At 41.0% G+C, this 21,087-nt stretch overlaps 1 long non-coding RNA gene across 1 annotated transcript in view; it reads left to right on the top strand.

Annotated features, from left to right (window-relative positions):
- The first annotated feature begins 1,650 nt into the window (after positions 1-1,650).
- Positions 1,651-21,087, top strand: part of LOC126293575 (uncharacterized) — a 1,862,585-nt gene continuing 1,843,148 nt past the window's right edge. The window contains exon 1 of the long non-coding RNA XR_007552314.1: positions 1,651-3,317. This is a non-coding gene — a long non-coding RNA (uncharacterized LOC126293575). The remainder of the gene's footprint in view (positions 3,318-21,087) is intronic.

The following is a 21,087-nucleotide window of genomic DNA, read 5'->3' as shown; positions in this document are numbered from 1 at the left end:
TCAGTTTCTTGCATACAATACCAGGAACAAAAATGATCTGCACAAGGACCCACTACTTAGGATCACTCGTCTTCAATAATTTGCCAGCAGACATAAAAAAATTAGTTACAAATAAAGATCAGTTTTAAAGGAGCCTGAAAGACTTAGTAGTGGCCAACTCCTTCTACTCCATTGACGAAATTTTTAATAGAAACAAATGATGCATTGTATTTATTCATACTATTAGTACTGCTATTTCAGCTTAAAAAAATTGACATGTTCCACATCCACGAGGATCTCGAAAACTAATCTAATCTGGGTGAAGCCGTGGGTTTTACGACGACACGATAAAAGCATTCAACAAAACCTGTTACGTGAGCTTACAGTGGACGACGTCAAGTCGTACATAAATTACTTAAGAATGGATGAGCATATATTTCTGTATGCGTTCAGTGAAGTGTATCCTCGTATCACAAAGCACAATATTCCAATATTCACTTAAGAACTGCTATATCTACAGAAGACACTCCGATTCCTTGCTACAGGAGAGGATTATGTTAGGTCAGGTCAGGTCTCCAATCTTCTTAATCTATTTTTGTATTCAGGATTCAGGATGCTTCACGTTGTAAAGCACCTCATCAGCTTCATACATCTCTATTAATTTTGTAGTTGTCGGCACACACCAATTGTATTTACCGGCAATGTTTATAAAAACAATACAGACGACTGAACGCTGCAGCGATGCTAGCGCTCCATGTGGTATCACGTCACATTGCAGTGAACAGAAGACAAGCGATTTCTTTGATCAAATCTACAGCGAGGCCATAGATTTTATCAAATATTGGACGACATTTTACAAAGTTCCTAATACACCATCAAATATCTTTGACAAAGATTTTTGACAAAGATATTTGATAAAGATATTTGATAGTGTAATATCGGCCTTAGGTACGAAACGAAAATAGGTCGATCAACGATAACATCGACGATCCTGGTGCCACCTACTAACACCGACTTCGTGCTAATAATTAAAGTATTTAAGAAAAGAGCAATAGAACGAAACGAATTGCAAATTTAACTGTATTACGCTCAACTTTGCGTAAAAGCCGGACACTGTGAAAATCCGCCCGGACCCCGGACAAAGAACTAAAAAGAGGGACGTGTCCGGATTAATTCGGATGTCTAGTCACCCTAACCTGGAACTGGGAGGGGAAATCATAATTAGTGAACCATGGAAACTTGAACATCGAAGTCTGGAACGATGAATACTGATAGCCGTTTAATACTGTGGACAGTGAGGAACAGTATCTTGGCAAATTCAAATTTAACCGGTCCGACAATCAAAGCTATTCTGTCACACTAGGCGCGTGGCGGATATTTCTGGAACTACGTCGATGCGTACTCCCATCTAGCGGCAGCAGGTCAAAATAGGTAGTTTGGCCTTCGGCTGCAGCGATGGCGCCAGCGGCGGGCTCTCACAGGTCGTTCGCTTCCAGATCCGACGCCGGCGTCTCCCTCCCCCGCCGCCGACACGTACTGTCTCTCTTTCTCTCTCTCTCTCGGCGACTCTCCCTCCCCCCCCCCTCCCCCCCCTCCCCCCCGCTCCTCGCGCCACCCTCTCTGTCCGCCTCTCTCTCGCTCGCACCAGCCCGATGCTCCACTGGCTAGCCCAGTAGTAGTGTAGTAGCGCCGAGCAGGCTCCAGTCAGCAACCGGCCGCGAACAGCGACGGAAGGCCTGCCAACCGTGGCGAACCAACCAACTAGAAACAGTCGCGAATCCTGCGCTCGCGTGCTTCGGACTGTTTACCTTCTGACGACAACTTGTGCGTGTTGCGTGACCTCCTGCCGGTGCTGAAATAGCCTTCGTGTGCCGTGCTTGATCACTCCCACACCCCCCTACTTACGTCATCAACTTTTTTTTTTTTTTTTTTTTCTTGTAAAACGTTTGACAATTTAGCGCTGGTCTTCCCTCCGGCTGGCGAACAGTTGACTGCCGAGACCGAGGTCAGGGAATCCCTCCTGTACGTGCTAAAAACTCCGAACTTACTCCTCGGGCACAGTAGCTAGTGCAATAGGCCATGTGCGTACATCGCTCCAATATTTTCGTTTGAGAGCGTAATTCCCATAGGACGCTGACAATAAGGTTTTCGGCCATTTCTGAATCAGTCGCTTGTCGCGATGGGCGTGCCGGCATTCTGCAGCGCGTGACGGAGGGTGGTTTCGCTCGCAGACCACGTGGTCTCCCGGCGGCGTTTCGCTTTGCGCACAGACGCGGAATTTGCGCTCCTGAGGGCTTTCGCACGCCGTTCGCTGCCTCATGCTGACCACGGGCGACGTGTTTCCCGGCGTCCACGCCACCTCGAGACGGGCCCGAAACATCTGACTGCGCTGTCACCGTGCGCCGAAAGGCCGCAACTTGAGCAGGAAACGGAAAAGGAGGAAACGGGCACCCTCCTAGCCGTAGAGAGAGCAGACTGAATCTGTGATTTCGCCCCCCACTCGCCGTTAACGTCCGAAGACAAACGCCAACTGCCCAAATAAACAAAAAAAAACCAAAACAAAGCAGGTACAGACTGGCTGCGAAGCACAGGTGAAGAAAAAGAACCACCACAGTACTGATTTCAAAAATAAATAAACTCTTAACGCCAGAAGCACTCACCGAGAAGGAAAATCAAAGTGGCTTACGAACATATCTTCCAAACAGAACGCCGACCATTTCGAAGGCGGTAGTTTTTTTTGTCTCTTGCTCACCATTTTTTTCCTCCAAAAAAAGAAATTCTAAACTAGATAAGGCAAGTAAATTAGTCTTACATAGAAATTGTTAGGCGTCAAGAAGTAGTGTAGCTACAGAAATCTAGCAAAACAAAAAAGTAAAATTTGTAAAAGTACACGATTCCATTAAAACATTTTTCTGCTAGAAGTATCACTGAGGAAGACAATTTTCTATAAACTTCTTACTAGGACTAAGGGATAGACTCTTCGAATGCTTTTTCTAGCGTATCACGAAGTGTGTGAGTGATAACAACCCAGCTACTTTTTTTTTTCTTACAAGCGAGTAAAATTCGAGTGTCTTAGACTGAGCGATATTCGCTTGAGTTCGAAGTGGCTGAGACTGAACCTGGGAGCACTGACTGTGTGCAACTCTTGTCAAACACACTGACCCAATGTCCTGATAGTGGGATTCACCGCGATCCTACAGACTTCTTCCTTCTTCTCTTCTTCATCTTCTTCTTCTTCTCTTCCTGCCCGAAAACGGGCTCGTTTCCTGCCGCTGTCAAAGAAAAACTGAAAATTTCGTCCGCAAAGATCTACGTGGCACGCTGGCGACGGCGGAAAGGTAAGGGCTGTTTTGTCATTGTACAACCACGTGTACGCATTTAGCTTGTTGTTCTACATTTTTACGCAATCGTCACTCTGATGTATGGGCTTATTTTTTCTATTTGCAGGAGCTCTTAGGTTCCTACATAGTATACAGTCACACGTCTACATTACATACGGATACTGCGTACTATAATCATTATTGCGACTTGCTGTTGTTTTATGTCACCACGGCGAATTCTTCCTTTTTAAGTAACGTAGAAACGGCTGCGTCGTTTCGTGAGATAAGTCTTCATTTTATCCATGGAGAGTGAAATTCTAAGTGTGAATAATGATTCTCACACTGGATGAAGCTTATCTCGAGAATAATTTTAATTGACCTGCTTTAAGCGTTTTGCCTTGACGGGGGGAGAGGGTGGAGTGGGGGTGGTAGTACAGCGACTGTTCGGTAACTTTAGTTTTTTACTGTATATTTCAGCCGGAGGTTACTCAGATGGTATAATTACCACTTCCTACTTCTTGGCGAAATGTGTACGATATATAGTAGCTCTTCAACTGAATAGCGTTCTCGGAGGAAATTTGTAATAATATCACAAGGAAAAAAAGACGCATTTTATCCCGTTTCACGATTTCTGTTTCATATCATCTAGGTTTCGCTATTTATAAGTTTCTAGGAAAAATGTTTCTACAACCACAAAACGAAATGTTAACTAGGAAATCGAGGTAAGCCTACGCCGATATTTTACAATATACAACAAATAAATTAAAACTTGCTGAGTGACATTGTTGGTGTAATGCATTTCAGGTTGATTATATGGTTACTCAGCACACAATATCGAGAGTAGTATACCATTTTGTAGACAGCAGGTCAGGGAAGTATCAGTAATTCACACGAAAGGTAAGGTTGGAACTGTGGTAAAAACTGCGTAACTGAACGCGACATATGTGTGGGGTGTGGGGGAAGTTTCTCTTTTAGCTGTTCCGGCTACTGCCAATCATTTTCTGTGCTTAAGTTCTTCCGGATACGATATAGATCTACATAATCGCGATTATCTACTATTCACACTTAATTACTTGACAGAGGGTGCATGAGATCGCATTCAGATTATTTGTCGAACGTTACGCTCTCCAGCAGAGCGTGGAGAAAAAAGAACAGTTAAATATTTTTGTGCGACCTCTCATTTCTCTTATTTTATTAGTCTACGCCCATCATTTCTCCCTAGCCTGGCGTCAACAAAATATTTTGGCATTCGTGATTGAAACGAAAAACACCTTCCCTTTAAATGGCACGTCACCAACTCGCATATCACATTTGTGACATACTCTTCAAAATTTATTAAATTTTTTAATTTCTTCTGTTAGTTCTATTTGGTCAGGATCCTACAATGCGCAGCAATGATCAAGAGAAGCATAGTGTTGGAAATCTCATAGGAAGATTTATTATGCCTTAGAAGAGTTGTGTCAACAAAACGCCGTTTCTGATTCGCCGTCACAACATGTTCTGTATGATGGTTGCAATGTAACTTGTTCGTAATTATATTCCCTAGTTGTTAACCTGAATCGGTGGTCTTTAATGTTGCGCGATTTGTCGTGTGACCCAAACTTTAAGGAATTTTTGTAGTGCTCATTCCTATTGTTCAAGATAGATTGCCACTTTTCGCACCACGCATATCTCTTGTCTACATAATTTTGAAATTCGTTTTCATCTTCTGATGACGTTACTAGGCGGCGAAACACAGTATAATCTGCAAACAGTCTAAAATGGCTGCTCAGATTGTCTTCTAAATGGTTAACGTAAAAGAACAGCAGAGGACCTATAGCACTTCCTTGGGGAACCTCACATACCACTTTGGATTCACTAGATGACTTCCTGTAATTTATTAAGAACTACGACTTTTTTGTTAGTAAGTCACAAATCAAGTCGCATCAAAAGAAACCATACTCCATAGGCACGGAATAACAGTGGAATATTTACCAAACAACAATGGCTGAGGGTTTCATGAGTAATTTTCACAGTATTTATGGACGGGGTTGTTGGTACAAATTACATAAATGAAGAGCGTAGTGTAGTTGGGATAGAAAGGGAGATTAACCAGTCGCTCTCCCTTTTTTCTTTTTTTTTTTGGTATTCTGGCAAGTACCCATATGTTTCTTTCCTTAACTCTTTCTGGAGGAGCACCACAACCTTGATAAACCCAAAGCTCGAAATGGTTATCACCAGGCTGTCAGTTTAAATGAGTCCTATTTTAAAAACTACTTTACGGTTCCAAAAGTGTGCTCATTTTCAGGCGCAAGTTTTTTGTTATTTACTTACGAAGATGATGTTTCCACGTCCATTCCTGCCTTAGGAAGTGAGAAAACGATCTGAAGTTGCGAGTAGCGCATAATAAAGTACTCATTTACACTAACAACCTGGTGCAAAAGATGTCATACTTTGAATTAGTTTGGTGGTAAACTAATATTTGTTTCATAGTGAAACAAATATGAGAATGCGCACAACATACTGAAACAGTGGAACTGGAAAACGGGCTTGCAATTCGAAACCTAGGTCGCATAAGTAGAGAAGTCGCGAAACGGAGGCAAAATGGCGTGTTTTACTGTTTTAACATTTATCTCAATAATTCCTATAATCTTCTTGTTCAGAATCGTGATGAATATTTTCTGCTCCTTCTGTGGAAATTAGTGCGCTGTGATAGTTTTAAATACAGGTTTAGTGGCGTAATAATGATCTCTGCCGAAAATCGTCGACAGCATTTTAACTGCACCGGAATTTTTAGAATTTATTCACGAACGCTGCTTGGTGTCGCATTACCTGGACCATATGCTCAGGGGATGCATTAAGAACTACGCGATGTTACGTATTGTGACGAATAATAGCAGGTGCTACATAAGAGGTCTCTCCTATGCAGACACTTGAATTACGAGCGACGTCCGAATATATCGCGCAGTGCAGCGATATTTTGGGCGCCAAAGCGGTCTGGAGCTTCATATCTCCTTTAACAGTCCTCCAGCTATGCGTTTTGCCCGCTAGCAGTCTTCATTAAAGCCTCTCGCCTCCGCCTTCAAAGATCGGGAATATCTATAAACTGTCTCTACTTACGACTTTGTTTTTGAAACTGTCAGTAAATAGAAATCAAAAGAAACGTGTTGTTCTCGAACTGAACGATTTCTTGTACAGCGGACGCGGTACCTTCGTAACCTTATCCGCTCAATAGCACACAAAAAGGTCTGGTTTCCATACTGCAAATTAGACATTTCCTGCAGCACGCTTTTTCTAATCGGAAAGCTTTCGTTTATCATGTAGGACTGTTGTGTTTTTTGTATCGCATCGACAGTCTTGTTCAGCTCATGGTGAAGCATAGACATAAGTTTGGGAGACTCCATTTTATCTTTTCTCCTCTGTGCAGGGAAACTACAGTAGCAAGAACTGGCGTATTTTGCATCTAAATAACCGCTAGGTTGATCCTCTCAATACGGTGGCTAGAGGCGGAAATTTTTCTACAACTAAAACACAAAAGTATTATTTCCTCTAATTACAAAAGCTATATTTAAGGTTCGGTATTGCACATGATTTATGGGTTATGATTTAAGCGTTTGATGAGACAATAAAGTGAAAAGAACTTCCGCTTGGTAACTTCACTTTTAAATTTTTCTTTCTTTTTATGGCGATTAGTTTGTAGTTGTTTTACATGCCACAATAATAGATGACAAAGAAAAAAATGTATAAACCGTTTTAGTACAATGGCAGCTTTACAATACTCAGACGGTTTTGTTTGCTTACAACAAGGGCTACAACCACCATAATGGTGTAATAGGGATGCTTACAAATTTTTGGAGTGTACTATATTTACCAGAAAATTCTTTAAAAAATCCAACTCCAGTGTATAAAACAACTTCCAACTTCTGAAATACGTTAGAAATGAGTTGATCTATTAAATACTTCAAGTTAATCATGTAAACGAACAAAAGTTTAGGAAATATTTGGAATTACGCTTAAAGTTTGTTGGAAGTAATCAAGTGCTTTCCTTGCGCATCAGTGGGTGAATATAATCTAGCTAATTTGCGCTTCATTTAAGCTGAAGCACGTTTTTGACGCATATCAATGTTTAAGACGTCATATCGCCTCAACTGTGTCTCGAATAGTGATACAATTTTGCAGATACCTTCAGTGAAAGATGTAGATACTCCCTGCTAAGTGTGTTGCGAGTACAGTTACAAGTAAGCAAAGAAGTACTAAATCAAAACATCACTCCTGAGGAAACTTCCTGGCAGATTCTCATTGTTAACCTCATTCTGACCACTCATGCTGTCGAAGTTTTACTGCACACTCTTTCAAGCATATGCTGTGACATATCTCTTGAATTGTGCGTATTACAATGATATAACTTTGCAGCTCTTTTTGTGGATTATGTCTACAAACGGTCTGAACAGTTAAAATGCAGTAAGTGATAAACTTTTTCGTTTGATCATCTTGTAAGTGTGGGTCGGACAGAAAAAGTTCCATAAACATTTGAAAATATGTGTGAAGTTTGTTGGAAGTCGGTAAGTACTCTCTTTCCCAAATAGTGGATAAGTGTAGATTGGATAATTTGCGCGCCCTGATTTACCCTGCCTCAAGACAAATACTTACGTTAGTTTCCAACTGTAATACTGGTATTATTGTGCTGAACTTTTAACATAAGATTATACTTATAATGAGTATATAATGCCTTTTTTTATTTTTTTTTTATTTTTAGTCTGACTGATTTGGTGCGGCCCGCCACGAATTTCTCTCCTGGTCCAACATCCTCATCTCAGAGTAGCATTTCCAACCTACGTCCTCATTTATTTGCTGGATGTATTCCAATCTCTGTCTTCCTCCACAGTTTCAGCATTCTACGGCTCCCTCTAGTACCATGGAAGTCATTCTCTCATGTCTTTAAGGGATGTCCTATAATCCTGTCCCTTCTCGTTATCAGTGTTTTCCACATATCCCTTTCCAATTCTGCGCAGAACCTCCTCATTCCTTACCTTATCAGTCCACCTAATTTTAAGTATTCGCCTGTAGTACCACATCTCACGTGTATCGATTCTCTTCAGTTCCGGTTTTCACACATTTCCTGTTTCACTACCTTACAATGCTGTACTCCAAACGTATAATCTCTGAAATTTCTTGCTCAGATATAAGGCCTATGTAGACTTTTCCTGGTCGTAATGCCCCTTTTTGCAGCGCTAGTCTGCTTTTGATGTCCTTCTTGCTACCTCCGTCATTGTTTATTTTGCTGCCTAAGTAGTAGAATTCCTTTACATCATCCTCTACGTGACCCTCGATCCTGATGTTAAGTTTTTCGCTGTCCTCATTTATGCTACTCCTCACTGCTTTCGTCTTTTTTCGATTTACTCTTTCTCCATATTCTGTACTCATTAGACTGTTCATTCCATTCAGAAGATAACGTAATTCTTCACTGTCACTCAGGATAGCAATGTCATCAACGAATCGTATCATTGATATCCTGTCACCTTGAATTTTAATTGCACTCCTGAACATTTCTCTTGTTTCATTAACCACACGAGAAAGAATCGTAGGGGACAGAGGGCCTCCAGCTTCTCCAACCCAACCAATTTACTACCCAGATTAACAGTCGGAATAATTGTATTGAATGCTTTAAGGCATTGATGTTTGTTGATCTTGGTACAACTCTCTTGTAACATCTAATTTCCGGGTTTCCTTTCGTATGCATTTCCTCTTCAAATCTCTGTTGGCAGAGTTGAAAAGAATTTCCTTACTGTACCATGCGATAAGTTTGTTTATCTCGTCTACAGATTTTCGGGCTGATTACGCAGTTTGCTGTGCATTGTCCAGTTAACCCTCTGTATCAAATCTCATTATCTTACGTCTACGAATTCTGTGCCAGCGTTTGAAGTTATGGAACCATCCTCTGCTTCCTTTGAAATCAAAAAATTCAAATGGCTCCAATCACAATGGGACTTAACATTTGAGGTCATCAGTCGCCTAGAACTTAGAACTACTTAAACCTAACTAACTTAAGGACATCACACATATCCATGTCCGAGGCAGGATTCGAACCTGCGACCGTAGCAGCAGTGCGGTTCCGTACTGAAGCGCCAAGAACCGCTCGGTCACAGGGGCAGAAGCTTTGAAATCACTGTAATTTATGTCGCACGCAATTTGATGTGCATAACGTAGTAGTCTCATGCATATCCTGTGAATGTATCAAGCATCGGCCGACCGCGGTGGTCTCGCGGTTCTAGGCGCGCAGTCCGGAACCGTGCGACTGCTACGGTCGCAGGTTCGAATCCTGCCTCGGGCATGGATATGTGTGATGTCCTTAGGTTACTTAGGTTTAAGTAGTTCTAACTTCTAGGGGACTGATGACCACAGCAGTTGAGTCCCATAGTGCTCAGAGCCATTTGAACCATTTTTTTGTATCAAGCATCCTTAAAACGCGCAAACACCAGTCTGTGTAACGGATGCGTCTTGTCCTTCCTTGAATATGAGTAGTTTTTCTTAAGCTCTGGCGGTTATATTGCTGCTGACTCATTCTGAATCAGTTGATAACTTTTTTTACTACGCTCCATGTATGTAGTTATGTTTAATATCCTCTCCTTCGAGGACGATTAACCTTCACTACGTTTCACTGGAGACGGTATTTGTGGTGCTATGTCTGACGAGGATGATGACCTGCACGTCTCGACAGCTGTTTCAGTATCAGTTTCACATGTTAAGCAAGTATCGTTATCATTGTACTCCTCACGTACAATGTCTGCGCATTCGATCGTACACAACACCACTCATTCCACTGACTAATCTTGCCGAAACGCTAATATTTCATCTGCCACTTCTTCCTCACTCAATGAAATTCCTTGGGTTCTTTTCTGACGAAATGTCAACTTCGGCAACTGCTGTATATATTACGCAATGTTGCCATTGCTCTGTTTCGTATCAACATTGGCAGCACTGTAGAACTGTTTTGAGTCAATCGTCGACTAAGCAGTTCATATACGCTGCATAGCCTTATGCTGTCCTCACCACTAGATACCTCCAGCCCAGCCTCCTATTGCCGTTAGCAGCCAATATTTTGGTTGCGTGGTAGACAATATGTGCGGCGTCGAATGGCATAAACATCATTGGTCATTTGTGACCTCGCGCTCAGTGGGTTCCTTGATATTAATATAGACGAAGACCTGAAAATACCTTTCAGAAAGCGTGATGGCGTACGTACTGTATTCTGAGAGGTAAAGGAGTCTTAACCACCGAAGTAACAAGACACATACACGCCGCGTTAATCCACTTTCATATCCCGTTCGCAGAGTTCCGAGACTGATTTTACTCCTGGAGCGTAACTACCGTGACAGCTTGAACTAACAACTGTAAACAGCAGATGCACATTCGACTGGTTAGCAGTGAGAACGCTGTGTTAAGTAGTCGGCGTGTGGCTGTAGTCTGCCACAAATGGCAATGGAGTAACAAAAAATGGTTCAAATGGCTCTGAGCACTATGGGAAATCACACACATCCATGCCCGAGGCAGGATTTGAACCTGCGACCGTAGCGGTCGCGTGGATCGAGACTGGAGCGCCTAGAACCGCTCGGCCACATCGGCTGGCAATGGAGCAACATCTCTAAATGAAATGTTCAAGGCATTCTTCAGAACTTTCTGAAGAAGAGAAAAGTCTGTGCCAAGTTTTTCCCCCACGCTTTGAGTCCTGAACAGAAAACGACGACGCGTTGACGACAGCCGTGACTTGGCTGAAATGAAAAACGCTTCAGTTCTTTTCTGGAAAAAATTCTCACGGGTGGTGAGGCGTGGTGGCATCAATAGGAACCCATCTTAAAATGACAAAATGGGGAAAGAAATTCGCAGGAAGGGTCAACGCTATGAGGACATAACCGACGCTTAAGCCAATGTCATGCGCGAATCGAACAATACATCAAAGAAGGATTTCTCTGACAGTTTCACGTGATTGTATGAAGACTCTGTGCATTGTACTCAAGTATGGGGAGACATCTGAAGCATTGAAACCGCCATCTGAACTATCTGTTTCTCATTAGTTCAGTCTGTAAACGTTTTGGACACCCACCACATGATCGAGGAAATAAATAAATAGTGACGGTAGCAGTAAATGTCTTGTACCATTCGATACCAACAACAACCATGACAAAACCAACCAAAAATTTTCGAATTTTGAAGAAAAGTATCTTTTATTCTGCTTAGCAATTTCTTTATTTGACTCCTTACAAGCTCACGGTGATTGCGTGGCAATGCTGTGACGTCACGAGTCAGTAGCGTATTTGTAACGAGCTATGGATCTTAAGACGTCTTGTGCGTTCTCCGTACGTTACGAGAACATCGTTCTCCCCAGCTTCAGTGATTTCAAGAATGAGCGTCTGATGACAGGAAGTAGAAGTAAACCGGACAAGTGCCTCAGGGTTTTGTACAAATTTAATTACGTGCATAGAAAATGATAATAAGTAATAATTTTGTGTGGCACAGTGGCCTCATGTAAGTTTTTTAATTGGATGTCACTTCGACAACTTGTGTGTCCCTAACCTATACCAGTTACTCAACTGAGGAAAGGGGACCTACAACTTAATGTGGAATCCGAACCATGCTACGTTAAAACGAAGGCTGAAAAGTCGGTGCTTCTACCGAGATTCAATCCTGCGACCTCTCAGTTTCCTGGCACGAGCTTCATCGCCATGAGGTCCGACCTGTATGTAGATAATTCCTTTATAATTCTTGATCAGTGAGTTTGCGAGTGTCAAAATATGTGACATATATGGCTATATCTTTCCATTTCATTGGCCTAAAAGCTTAAATTTTTACTCCGCCAAGGGACTGTAGACCTCAGTATTTGAAATAAATTTTAATTTTATAGGTCTAACCATACCAGCAATAAACGATCTTAGCGGACGGACAGACAGTCTGGTTGAATTTTTTTTCGTGTGATATGATTACAAATAAAGATTTTATGATTTTTACTCTTTACTTGTACTGTGAAATCTTGCTGCTCACCAAATTTTATGTTTGTAGGTGAACGGGATGTATCCTATAGTGAGTTTGCGAGTATCGAAATACGTGACATAAATGGCCGTACCTTTTGATAGCATTGCCTCAGACATTTAAGTTTTGTGCACCACCAAGGAACTGTAGACCTGAATACGTCACGGAAATTTCAACTTGATACGTCTACTCGTCCCTGAAAATAGGGGTCTTTACAGACAGACAGACTCACGAACAGACAGATAGACGGACAGCAAAGTCCTCCCATAAAAGTTCCTTTTTTATCGGTTGAGGTTCGGATCCATAAACAAAGATATAATTTTATTTATTTATTTATTTAACCTGGCAAGATTAGGGCCATCAGGCCCTCTCTTACATCTAACCAGGCATTCTACTTATTTTACAGTCATATGTTTTAGTAGGCATGTTAAACTACATCTAATACAAAAAGTGAGATAAACAATTAGAAAGGTACACCTCGAAAAATACATTATTGGAGAGAAAGATTTTAGATAGGAGTGCTGGCAGCAGGGAGTATGAGGGAGACTCATGGTGAAGGAAGGAGAAGAATAGAGAGACATGATGAAACATAATTAAGGAAAATATAAAGGAAAAGAAGACTGCGTGGCTAATATAGATGAAGTGGAAGGCATCTCAGGAGCAAGATAGGAGACGCTAGCTTTGCTATTTGACAGATGAGAGGATTGGCCTTGCACATTAATTTTGTGGAGAATTTTATGCGGATGATAGTAGGAAATGCTTCAACTTCTTCTTAAAAGCAACAGTAGATTGAATTTTCCTCGAGGTAAGGGGCAGTTTGTTCCAGAGGCAACTGAGAAGGAGTTTGCAAAAGTTTTTGTTTTGTGAGTGGGCACAGTTAGGATACCAGATAAGAGTGACCTCGTGTTTCGATTATGATGGCATGACAGGTGTTTAATCTCTGAAGCAAGGTACTGGGGTGCTAGCGCGACGAGGAGTCGGTGAAGTAGACGTAGAGTGTGGTAGTCACGCAGTTTGTCCGGCCGCAGCCACCCTAGCTCGGAGTATGAAGCACTAACATGATCATATCGGCGAATGTTGCAGGTGTAACGCACACAGGCATTCATGGTTAGCTCTAGCCGTCTTTTGTTTTCACTACTCATGCCTTGTTGAATCACATCACAATAGTGGAGGTTCGGTAGAACGAGTGCTTGCACGAGCTGGCGTTTCAAGTCCTGTGGGAATATGTTCCGAAACTTTTTGAGAGCATAGAGACAAGCAGACGTCTTTCGGCACACTGCGACTGTATTCTCCACCCAGTTGAGATGCTCGTCCAAAGTTACACCCAAGTTCTCCACTGTTTTCTGATATGGTATTGGAGTACCTTCGAGCAGAATAGGAGGTAGCCGTTCGCGGAAATCTGAATTTATTAATTTCTGATGGGCTATTAAGATTACTTGCGTCTGTTTTGCATTTAAATTAAGCCCCAGGTTTTTCGCCCATGTCACTACTGAAGACAGATCATTATTCATCAGAGCGATTGCAGTGTTTACGTCTTCAGGTCTGACGCTTAGGTAGAGCTGGAGGTCGTCGGCATAGAAATGATGTTTACAGGAGGACAAAACCGACGAAATATCGTTGACATATAAAGAAAACAAAAGTGGTCCTAAGACTGATCCTTGTGGCACTCCCGAAGAAACATGTTTCCAGGAAGATTTTTTATTTGTGCAGACAACACATTGCTGTCTGTCTTTTAAGTAGCTTTCAAACCATCTCATTGCACTATCAGAGAAATTAAGCTGTTGCATTTTTCTGAGTAATATGTCAAAGTTAACAGTGTCAAAAGCTTTTCTGAAGTCCAGTAGCGTCAATATTGTTGCCTTTCGATTGTCGATGGCATATTTCAGGTCATCAGTTACTTTAATTAGAGCAGTGTTTGTGCTGTGATGTTTACGGAAACCGGATTGAAATTTGTCATATAGACTGAATTCATGCAAGTGTTCAGTGATTTGGTCATGAACAATACATTCAAGTGCTTTGGAAACAGCAGGAAGTATGCTAATTGGTCGGTAATCACTAGGCAGTTGTGGGATTTCGATCTTAGGGATGGGTCGAATTATGCTTCTTTTCCATGCAATGGGGTATATTCCTTTCACGAGGGAAAAATTAAATATGTCAGTTAAGACAGGTACTAAGATATCGCCAACATTCTTAATCATGGTTATACCGATACTGTCGTTGCCTATTGCATCAGAAGAGATTCTCATTATTGCTTTTCTTGCCGTATTTGTTGTTACATGTTTTAGATGGAAGGTATCGTTGTTGGTTATCCTGTTTGGGGACTCTTGTGGACGGTAATTATCAGCCGTGCTGGTATTCAGAGGTGCAGAGAAGAATTCATTTAATTCGTTAGCCGACACATGAAAAGTAGTTTTCGATTTTGCCTTTCCGACCCCCAAGCTCAGGAGATTCTTCCATAGAGTCTTGGGTGTCAGATCGCTGCATACAAGGGAGCGAGCGTGCCTGATTTTGGCATTGCGAATGCATTGTTTCACTCTGTTCCGTAGCTTTCTATATTCTTCGAAACGCTCGGGTGTCGGATGTGCCTTGAAACGCCTGTGGGCAGCATCCCTATTAGTCATCATTTGACGTAATTCAGCTGTCAGCCATGGAGCAGGAGATTTTCTTACACGGACTGTGCCCACAGGTGCATGTTTGTCATAGAGGGCAGTGAGTTTATCACCAAGTTCATTAATTTTGCCGTCGATTGTAGGTTCTCTGATTATTTGATGCCATGAGATTTCTGAGCAATCGGCTGTTAGAGCGTCAAGGTCAATACGTTTCATGTTCCTACAAGTTTTGTAACGCGATTTGATCCTTGGGGGCTGCACAGAGTAGGCCAGGAATATTATATCATGTGTTGAGAGGCCAGGGACCGATGATTGACCAACATGTCTTACTTTGTCAGTCTGTTTCGTTGCGATCACGTCTATAAGAGTATGACTGCGCCGTATGGTGTGTAGGTTGTAATGGAAGAATGTTCATGCTATTGCAACTAAACAATCTTCTTAGGTTTATTGCGGAGGGAGTGTCTCTTAGCAGGTCTACGTTCAAGTCACCCATTACGATGACATGTTCGTATTGACACTGAAGTGAATGTAATTCCGACTGGAAGGAACTCATTGAGCTTATTTTTGGCGGCTTGTACACGACGCCAGTCAAGAATTTCCGACTTTGTATATTTATTTCAATGAACATCAATTCAGCCTCTTTTTCTTCAGCAGGATTTGACGTACATAAGACTTTCGCTTTGAGATCTGTTCGTATATATGCGCCGACCCCGCCACCTCGCTTTTTTGATCTGTCTGCCCTAAGAAATGTGTACCCTGGGAGATGAATAGATGCAGAGGATATGTGTGGTTTCAACCACGTTTCGGATAAGAGGATTACATGGTAGTTTAGTTGGTTGAAGAGGAGGCTAAGTTCTTCGTAATGCGCAGGTAAAGACTGAATGTTGCAGTGAGCTGCTAAAAGCTCGGACGCGTTCCGCTGAGCAGCCTGGAGTAGGGTGGCAGACTGGTTTGTCCCTTTGTTAGGCACTACCTGCCGCGAGGGGCACTGGCCGGTGTTGCCGCCAAGTGACATCATACAGGGGTGTCCGAGATTTTGTGCGCCCTGTTTGTGACTCCGCGACTGCCGAAAGAAAGGCGACTGCAAGAGATTTCCTGAGGTTGCGGGAGTATAGAAAATGGATTAGTGGTATTCGGTGCAGGGAGAATATGACCAAAATGGTGACGGCTGTGTGTCACTGAGTATCCTATGTCGTAAGAGGAGAGATGTAATTACAGTATTTGAAACAGCTTAGGGTGGAAATAAAGGAAAGGGGAGTGATTTAAGAGGCCGATGCTGCCAGCAGAGAGAAGTAAGCTTAATATTTAATAGTTTATCATAGGAAGCTAGAATTAAATTGAAATTTACTAGAGTGATACTGGTAGTGATTATCGTAGGAAGCTACAATTAGATTTAAATTTGCTAAAGTGATACTGATAGTCATTTTTGTTATGAGCAATTTAAACCGAAGAGATGGTTGACTAATGAACTAAAGGAGAGACTAATAATTGCAATAGAACTATTACAGAATGGAAGAGAATAAACTGAGAAAATGAAAAAAGTATTAGCAGTAACTGAAACTAAGCAATGGCTACAGCTAAAGACACAAAAAAATAGTAAAAAGTTAATACAGTTACAAAAACATAGTTGAAGGTACAAATAATTAAAAAGTTAATACAATTACAAGACTATATCTGAGTATAGGACTGTTAAAATTTGCAAATGGTGTTAAGTTTGACTTTTGGCTCGAGTAGGTTCACTTAATACTATTTAGTTCTGTCATGTTTGTGACTGTCTTCTTTCCAGCTGCAGTCTTAATGATTACTCTGCCATCCTGAGTCCACACATTCTGAAGACCGAAATGGGATATGGCACTGTTTAAAATCTTTAGCCACTCGTGTGTCAGATCTTCCCTTATTGTAAGCCCTGTCCTTGCTAACTTCTTCTTCTGGGCAGAGATCTCAGCCCTTTTTCGGTACGACACAAATTTAATTATTATTCGACGAGGTTTGGTAGCACCTGATAGTTTTCGTCCCACCCGGTGGCTCCTGTCAATGTCTGCCTTGGTCACTTCAACGCCTAATTTTTCACGCGCAACCTGTATAAGCAGGTTGTCCGTGTCTTCTTTATTTTCTGCTACTCCAAACAGTCGTAGACTATTTCGCCTTTGGTACTGTTCTAGCTCGTCGTGCCTTTTTCTCGTATTCAGACACAGACTTTTTTAGTGCTGTAATTTCGGCAGTATTGGCCTCAACAGTTTCACGCATTTTGGCCAATACTGCTGCCGTTACAGTATCTGATATGGTGCCTGCTATCAGATCGAGATTGTTTTTATCGCGAAGCGCAGCGTTTACCTCAGAGCGGACCAGCTCCGCTATACCGGGAGCCGCGGCCGCACCTTCCGTCAGGAGCAGGCCCGCCGCACCTGCTGCTTCCCCGCTGCTGGACGCGCTGCTGTTGACTCTTCTGTTTACCATTTTCTCGCAGATATTGGCGGAGCACAGAAAAAAATAGCACTACTGCACAGAACACTGTTGTTTACACGATTTCCACTTGTACTAGACAACACCACCTGCGAGAACATCACAACCAATGAACTAAGCAATTAATACTATTTTAACTGAACCACTTGTCTACCTGCTTATGTGAGTGAATCTCCGTAAAATTATATACCAAAACTTCTAACAAATGATTAGTATACAAGCTAATTCGTAACTTAAACTCATGTCCTGTGCAAAACTCTGACTATACTGAATTATACAAAGACTTATCATGATTTGCTTGACACTGCTTGACAAACTGAAGCTCACTGTTTCCATAAAAACGCGGTGTTACCGTGAATGAAGCTTAATTGAAAATTCCGTACCATAAACTGCAGTTTTCGTTCGTACATAATAAACTGAATGAAGGGTAGGAATTTTAACTGGTAAAAAATGACATCTGACAAAATTCAAATGAAAATCTACATTCAAAAGTAATGGTTTAAAAAAAAATCTGCGGAATGTTCAAAGTAGTGTTTACGTAACATGACTTTAAGAAATGATTTCAAGCAAGGGGAATTTCATCTTCCTATCAGAGCAATAATACTACTATTTGAGCTTCGTTACTACTACCTCAATAGCACAAAACAATGCTACGTCGTTGTGTGCTTACCTCAAAATTTCAAAAGTCCAGAAAAATTCACAAATAACCTCCTTAGCTTTTCTCTCCGTAATTGCATCAAAAATAGTCGTACTTCAAATCCACCAATTTCATATCACATTTACAAACGAAATTTTCTCATTATTCTTCGTAATATGTCTGCTACTCAACACTGCTGAATTTACAATGCGTGTAATTTTCTTCGCGCTCGCGGCCAGAGAAGGTTTAGCAATACAAAGATGTTGCAACATCACAAACATATTGTAGCAACAGTAAAAGGTTACTCAGCCACATGGTTTTAAAATTTAGAGTGACCAAACTAATATGCATATCTTACACTATCTGAAACAAATTTCTGTGAGTCTTTGCAGTCATATTCATGGACTTCATTTTGTAATGCACATCCTCACCTCGTCATATTCAATGATCTTTCTTCGAACCAGTCGATCATTATTTTGAAGTAAGTTGCACTGTATCGCAGATATACATCTATTATTCTATGTTATTTCTTAGCTGGTTTTCCAGGTGATTGTCTCGTTGCCGTCTGTAAAAGTCATGGAAGTAAATTAACAAATGAAAAGATTGTTATATTCGGATGATTTCAAAAGATTATTCAATGGAATAAAGCTTCTGAGCTTTGAAATAATTATTATTCAGTGATATTTAATAATTTGAACTAGTAACAGTATATAAATCTGTCTTCAGCAGTCCTACAAAAGCTCACTAGCCCTGTTTACCACAAGACTGTCCATTAACAAGTATTCTCCCATCAAGAGTGTGCATCATGGAGAATAACAGAGATTTAATGAGTCTCCGATGTGGAGAAGAATAGATGACATATGACGTAGCTGATAACTAGAAAGCGTACCATTGCGTTCAGCATGTTCCCAGAACTGTGAACAACAACTATAAAGTGAGAGTGCCATGTTTTCTGCGTTTGCTGTCATTGGGAGAATAAAACACGCAGATATGTTTTACGTTGCCGTACGATGCAAATGATATCCCAATAACAACGTATTCATAGAGAAGTTGCTTGGATGCCTTAAATGGTGCTATTTACCTGCAGTTCCTTAGCAATCAGTGCCATGAAATTGCATTAACTAGCGAAATATAATCTTGTAGATATAAACCAGATCTCTTACATATTTTTCTTCGTGTAGAAAAACAAATGTTGATCTCATCGTCGTAAATGGGTAATATACTCCATATTCATACATTTAATAATTGTATCTTTGGTGTGAGGAACCCATTCTGTCTCTGTTGTTAATGTTTTAATGTATATTGATTCTGCCATATTAGATTTTGGTATTAAACCGAAAGAAATGGCGGACTTAGAAAATTTTAAATGAAAACTGTTCATCCCCAATTTTCTTAGATGACGCAGTTAGCCTACAATTTCTCTTCAGCTGTGCAATGAAAAAATAACATACATGAATACACCCTGAGGTGTGTTCGTATGATGAACAGTAAACTAAGTAACTAGTTTGTTGGCGTACCCATTTTCCGCAGCAGATATAGGAAAGGTAGTTTTAAATTCAAACACAGTTTTCTTGCTGCATTTGTAATAAATGCATCAGTAAATATTTATACAAATAAATAACAGTTAATTTCACGAAAGGCTTCGCTTTTTTATTAAAAACATTCATTAGATTTTTAGTTTTTTTTTCTTGTCGTGCTATAATCTGCGTATCCTCTGTTGTGGGCATCCATAACTCTACACCACTATCCTGGAATCCCGTTGCAAGTTGCCTTACTAACATCTCCCAGAAGAAACAGAAACTTGATTTTTAGTATTATCCGTAATTATTGACCGAATTTCAAAATTTAAAATGCTCGTAACATCTTGATTGTATATAGGTAGCAATCTGTCCTTTTCACAATATTGTCGACTGCCGTCTTAATCTACTCGTTAAGAGGTATAATCTTATGTTAAAAGTTCTATACCAGTATGATGGTTAGAAATCGTGCGTGTCTTGAGCCACTGTAGCTCACAGCGGACTTAATTCGCCTAATGTTTGAGAAAGAATGTACGCAGCAACTACAACAAAAATGTAAGCACAATTTCAAACGTTTCCTAACCTGTAGTTCGCTTATATACTTAACGTGAAATATTTAATACATTAATTCGTTCGTACGGTAAACAGACGTTTGCAGCTGTTTTATACACGGGAGTTTGATTGTTTATAGTACGGTATCGGAGGTTAGTGATTGGTTTAGAAACGCGCTTCAGTTTACTCGCAAACGTCGGCAAATATTCGTGTTGAATTGTTTTGGTTGATTTGTTTTCCACACTTCGTTTTTTATTTACTAAATTATTTGAAACACAATGTTGGTAATACGTCTTCAGTTTTACCGTTCGAGAAGTGTGACATTGTTGCCTGGAAGAAAAATTTGTTTTTAAATGATTCTTCCATGGGTTCTTGGTAGAACATCATCATAATATATGAAAAGTACTATTCTGCTTAACTTATACAGGATTAATTTATTGCATTCATCTACATCTACATCTACATCCGTTCTCCGCAAGCCACCTGACGGTGTGTGGCGGAGGGTACCCTGAGTACCTCTATCGGTTCTCCCTTCTATTCTAGTCTCGTATTGTACGTGGAAAGAAGGATTGTCGGTATGCTTCTGTGTGGGCTCTAATCTCTCTGATTTTATCCTCATGGTCTCTTCGCGAAATATACGTAGGAGGGAGCAATATACTGCTTGACTCTTCGGTGAAGGTATGTTCTCGAAACTTTAACAAAAGCCCGTACCGAGCTACTGAGCGTCTCTCCTGCAGAGTCTTCCACTGGAGTTTATCTATCATCTCCGTAACGCTTTCGCAATTACTAAATGATCCTGTAACGAAGCGCGCTGCTCTCCGTTGGATCTTCTCTATCTCTTCTATCAACCCTACCTGGTGCGGATCCCACACTGCTGAGCAGTATTCAAGCATTGGGCGAACAAGCGTACTGTAACCTACTTCCTTTGTTGTCGGATTGCATTTCCTTAGGATTCTTCCAATGAATCTCAGTCTGGCATCTGCTTCACCAACGATCAACTTTATATG

Source organism: Schistocerca gregaria, chromosome 10 (genome assembly GCF_023897955.1).
Source record: "Schistocerca gregaria isolate iqSchGreg1 chromosome 10, iqSchGreg1.2, whole genome shotgun sequence".
In the NCBI taxonomy this organism is placed as follows: Eukaryota; Metazoa; Arthropoda; class Insecta; order Orthoptera; family Acrididae; genus Schistocerca; species Schistocerca gregaria.
The sequence above is the reverse complement of the archived record's forward strand: the minus strand, read 5'-3'. Positions and strand labels throughout refer to the sequence as shown.